Genomic DNA, 6171 nt, shown 5'->3' with positions numbered 1-6171 from the left:
TTTTTTTTTTTTTTTTTTTTTAATATTTATTTATTTATTTTTCGGTGGACACAACATCTTTGTTTTGTATGTGGTGCTGAGGATCGAACCCGGGCCGCACGCATGCCAGGCGAGCGTGCTACCACTTGAGCCACATCCCCAGCCCCTTTTTATTTTTTTTTATTTTGAGACATGATCTCACTGTTGCTTAGGGTCTCAGTAAGTTGCTAAGGCTGGCCTCAAACTTGCAATCCTCCTGCCTCGGTCTCCCAAACCACTAGGATTACAGGTGTGCGCCACCATCCTTGGCTGAGAGCAAATTTTATAAAACAGAAAGGTTAAGTCAGAACTCACTGAAAACACCATATTCTTGTATCAGTCTCAATCAGCATATATGATACTCAAAAAAAATAAAAAAAAATCTGAGGAACCCCTAAGACATGTCAGATGAGCTCCAGGGCTTTGTGAAATGCAATTTAAAAACCCAAATCAAGTAAGCAATATTAATCAGCATTCCTTTGCATAAACTATAATTTAAATAATCTCCTAGGTGGGAACATTTGGTTAGGTTTTTTTTTTTTTTTTCACTTTTCTCCAGTTTAAATAATGCTGCAATTAATACCCTGCATATTCATTTTGGCATAATTCTTTATTTTCTTAAAATAAATTCCTAGAAATTGCTAGGTCATTGTATAGATACATTCTTGAAGCATTTGGTAGGTGTTGCCAAAATGCCTTCCCAAGATTCAAAGACAGGGTTGAGATTAATATCTCTACAGGAGTTTCTAGGATTCTTCTCAGAATAATTTAGAGGAAAAGGAATAGATTTAGATCCAGAAATCTGGGTTTGAGCCCCAGCTTTACCATTATTAGCCCTGCAACATTGGGCAAGTCACTGCACCCTTCCATTCCTCCATTTCCTTATCTACAAATCGGGTAAGCAGGGCGTGGTGGGGCACGCCAGGTAATCCCAGCAACTCAGGAGGCTAAAACAGGAGGATCCCAAATTTGAGGTCAGCCTCAACAATTTAGCAAGGCTCTGTCACAAAATAAAAAACAAAAAGGACCGCTGGGTTCAATCTCCAGTATTACAAATTAGAGAAAAAGAAAAAAGAAACCAATTTTAAATTATAAATCAGGTACGATATCAGTGCTCACCTCAGGGCTACTATAAGGATTTGATGGATTAATATTTCTTAAGCTCTTACAATGGAATCTGGATCACAGTAAGCCTTTCTTAAGTGTTCATGATTACAAATAATTGTGGTTCTTAGACTTGGAGACTTAAATAATTAGTTTGGGGATTTTTTTTTTCAGTACTGGGAATTGAACCCAGGGCCTCATGCATGCCAGGCAAGTGTTCAATCACTGAGATACACCCCACCCATTTTTAAATTTTGAGACAAGGTCTTGCTAAATTGTTGAGGTTGGCCTCAGATTTTCAATCCTCCTGCCTCAGCCTCTTGAATAACTAGGACTACAGACATGCAGGACCATGCCCAACTTCAAAAATAAGTTAAAAAAAGAATTAAGGACCAGGCATGGTGGCACATGCCTGCAATCCCAGCAGCTCAAGAGGCTGAGACAGGAGGATCACGAGTTCAAAGCCAGCCTCAGCAAAAGCGAGGTATTAAGCAACTCATTGAGATCCTGTCTCTAAATAAAATACAATATAGGGCTGGGGATGTGGCTTAGTGGTCAAGTGCTCCTGAGTTCAATCACACCCCCCCACAAAAAAAAAAATGAATGAAGGAATTGTTTGATTTTTTTTTTCTACTTTTCCCAAATAAAAGCATTTTTTAAACCCAGTACTTTCTATCATAGAAAAATATATATTTCAGTTACAACAAAAAATGAAAGGCAAATAATGTCAGAATAAAAATTTTATTATTATATTTAGCTTTGAGAGAATTTTTATCTTATACTTATTTTTCTCATTTCTCCTTGGATAGTGAACATGTTATCTGTTCACTGTATTTGAGAACCACTTGTCCCATATTTTCCAAGACCCTTACATTTCTATTTTTAATTAATTAATAGTTAAATACCTTTGATCTTTTAAAAATTAGTCATAGAATTTGGACAGTAGCTTTTGTGAGCTATGTGAACAAAAGATAATAGGATCATAAAGTGAGCTTACTGGCTTTGCCTGAGCCAATAATAAAGGAAACAGACACATTCTTTTATAGGGCTCTGGAAGAAAATAAAAGTGAAGCCAAAACTGATTCTTTGGCCAGGAAATTTGGCATCCCTGCCTTAATTAAGATAAAGGAGTTTCTAAAAGCTGTTGAAGTAGAAGTGAAATTTCTGAGCACCTAAGGGGCAAATCATTCCTAGAAGAGCCAGGAATATAGTTAACTCAAAGCAAGACCTGAAAAGAACACAGAGATGCTCAGAGAAACCACACAGACACCATTCTCGGTTGATCCATCTGTGACTGTGTCCATTTTGAAACAAATTTTTTAGATGAACGAATATTGCTATCGCATTACTTACTGAGTGGTTCTCTAAGTGATTTGCTATTGGGCAGGCATCTCTATAACATCTCATAATCATAACTAGCATGTAATGAGAGCTTACACTCTTCCCTGCACTGTATTATCTCATTACACATCCCAGCCATTCTTAGTGATAAGAGAGTATTATAATTTCAATATTAAGAAACCAAGACCTAGACAAGTTAAATAATTTACTTAAAGTTTACACAGATGAAGCCAGAACACCAAGTCAGTCTGGTTGATTTCAAAGTTCTTATTCTGTGGATTTTCTTTCTTTTTTCAGTGCTAGGGATTGAATCTAGAACATCACACATGCTAGGTAAGTGCTCTGCCACTGAGCTACTTCCAGTCCTTTCTTATTTATTTTATTTTCAGACAGGTGTCAATAAATTACTGAGGCTGGCCTCAAACTTGCAATCCTCCTGCCTCAGTCTCATGTAGCTGGGCTTACCGGCTTGTGCCACTATGCCCAGTACTAGACCCTATTCTTCCTCCCCTGCCCCATTGTGCTAGGGATTGAATCCGGGGGTGCTTTATATCACCAAGCTCTTTTAAGTTGGTTTTTTTTTTTTTTTGGAGGGTGGGGGGTTGTTGGGTTTTTTGTTTTGTTTTGTTTGGGGGGGGTACCAGGGATTGAACTCAGGGACACTTGACCACTGAGCCATATCCCTAGCCCTTTTTGTATTTTATTTAGAGAGAGGGTCTCACTGAGTTACTTAGTGCCTTGCTTTTTTGCTGAGGCTGGCTTTGAATTCAACATCCTCCTGCCTCAGCCTCCCGAGCCGCTGGGATTACTGGTGTGCACCACCATGCCTGGCGCCCTTTTAAGTTTTTATTTTGAAAGAGGGTCTTAACGAGTGGTTCAAGGCCTTGCTAAATTGCTGAACTTGGCCTCAAATTTGTGATCCTCTTGCCTCAACCTCCCAAGACACAGGGATTACATGCTTGAGCTATCACACCCAGCCTATTTTTTCCTATGGCACATGGGATTCTTTTTGCAATTACAATAAACTGCACTCTCAGACAAAAGGACCGTTTATACCATTGAACCCAGGGGTGCTTAACCACTGAGCCACATCCCCAGCCCTTTTTTTTTTTTTTTTTTTTTAATTTTAAATCAGAGTCTTGCTAAGTTGCTTAGGGCCTCGCTAAATTGCTGGCTTTGAATTTATGATCCTTCTGCTTCAGCCTCCAGTCACTGGGATTACAGGCAAGCGCCACCATGTCCAGCATTTTCTTTGTCTTTCCCCTAGATCCTTTAAATGTTAATTGCCTAAGGCATAGTTCTCCACTTACTCCCACACTCCAATTCCATGCACCATTCATAAAATGATGCAATAGCGAAGGTTGGCTGCTTCACCATGAAGACAGTGACTTTTCCCAAACTTCTTTCACCCAGGTGCAAACACCAAATACTGATCAAAGGACATGGGCAAATGCAGTATGACTGAGAACTATATCTCACATATTGTTTTATAATGTCTGTGACAGAGTGAGCTATATCTGTGTCCCTGTGGTTTTGGAAACATAGCTCTAGGGAACATGAAATATAAAATGATGTCGCCTGATTTCAGTGAGGCTTGTTTGGGTGTGATTGAATGTGTGATTGAAAGCCAATTTTTGCCATTTTAAAAAACATAACAGGGCTGGGGTTGTGGCTCAGTTGCAGAGCCTTACACACGTGAGGCACTGGGTTCCATCCTCAGCACCACATAAAACAAATGAATAAACAAAATAAAGATAAAAATCCAATCAAATCACAGGTTGGATTCAAAAGAGATGTCATTCTCCTACTTAGAATCTCATTTTAAAAAAACCACTAAAATATACCCTCTGGAGAACACTTAACAAGACCTAGGCTCTAAAGAAATTAAAGAATCTATAGAAACTACAATGGTGCACCTGAAAATAGTTTTTATCCTCTCCTTTGTGTGAAACTCAATTACATAGCAAGCAAACAAATGGAGCAAACAATGAAAATGGCACATGGGATTTTTTTTGCAATTACAATAAACTGCACTCTCAGACAAAAAGACCATTTATACAGCAATTGCATCTAATGATTTGCCTTGTTCTCCCATCAGGCTATTTCTGATTTTTAAAATGCTTTCCTTGGAGCCTCACACCACTAAACCCAGTCATTAACTCTGTTATAACAAAAAAATTCTTTTTCCCCATAAATGCAAACCAAACAATAATCTTGTTCTTATCTTGCTCATTCGACCAAAACCTTAAAAACTTTGACAATACTAAGAAAGATAATACAGTATTTGCATCTTTTAGAAATATGTCATTGAACCTACAGTGACTTTTCTCTTTGGTTTAACTTAACCACTACTAATATGTTGTTTTAGAATAAGAAAACAAGCTACTATACAGGTACAAACCTCCTAAAAAATACCAAACATACATCAACCAGGTTACACTTCAAAACTTTAAAATACTGGCAGGGCGCAGCGTTGCACACCTATAATCCCAGAGTCTCAGGACGCTGAGGTAGGAGGATTACAAATTCAAAGCCAGTCTCAGCCATTTAGTGAGACCCTAAGCAACTCAGTGACATCCTATTTTTAAATAAAATATTAAAAAGGGCTGGGGATGTGGCTCAGTGGTTAAGCATCTCTGGGTTTAATCCCTGGTGCAAAAAAAAAATAAATTAATTAAAATAAAAATTTTAAATACTAAACTTGGAATGGTGACACATGCCTGTAATCCCAGAGATTCAGAAAGCTGAGGCAAGAAAATGGTAAGTTCAGGGTCACTCTGGACAATTTAGGAAGATTCTGTCTGAAAATAAAAAGTAAAAAGGATATAACTCAGTGGTAGAGCACCCCTGGGTTCAATCCTCAGTACTATAGAAAATATATAAGTAAATAAATAGTAATCTCCTTTTATATTTAAAATATGACTCTTGAACAATTAGCCTCCAAAAGACAAAAAAAAAAGGAAAAGAAAAAATTTTTAAACATCTCTGTGAATTATACATGCTCAGAAGAATGATACAAAGAGAAGTTGACTTCATTTAGAGGTATAATATATATTAGAATGAATATATATATATATATATGTATTCTAGCAAAATTTTGGGATGATCTATAAATAAAAGATAGTATAACCTTGTGTCCTACATTTTATTTTATTTATGTATTTACTTTTAATTATTATACATATTTTGGGTAGGAGGGACCAGGTATTGAAACCAGGGGCACTTAACCACTGAGCCACACCCCCAATTAAAAAAATTATTTTGAAACAGGTCTAAGTTGCTTAGGGCCTCACTAAGTTGCTGAGGCTGGCTTTGAACTTGCAATTCTCCTGCCTCAGCCTCCCGAGCCACTGGGATTACAGGTGTACACTACTATACCTGGCCTTGCATGTTATTTTTAAACATACTTTTGATGCTTTACTATAACAGCTCATGCATAAGGCATCCTGGAATTCTATGGAGCCTTTCTTTTCTGTGTGCTCCAGGTGGAGTAGGAACTTGTTACTATCAGAGTAGGAGGTGCGAAGTGAGAGTCACAAATATGGAAAGCACTGAGGTAGATCCTTAGTGCCTATCTGATTTCATCAGAAAAGAAAAAAAATGCCTAAGGTTATACTTGAGATAGTAAAATAGGACCCGAGAAAAGTAAATACCATAGAAGTTGATGCTGAAAAGTATTTCAAGTTGCCTCAGGGGCGTTTTTCCTCC

Source organism: Marmota marmota, unplaced genomic scaffold (assembly GCF_001458135.2).
Source record: "Marmota marmota marmota unplaced genomic scaffold, marMar, whole genome shotgun sequence".
Lineage (NCBI taxonomy): Eukaryota > Metazoa > Chordata > Mammalia > Rodentia > Sciuridae > Marmota > Marmota marmota.
Note: the sequence above shows the minus strand (reverse complement) of the source record.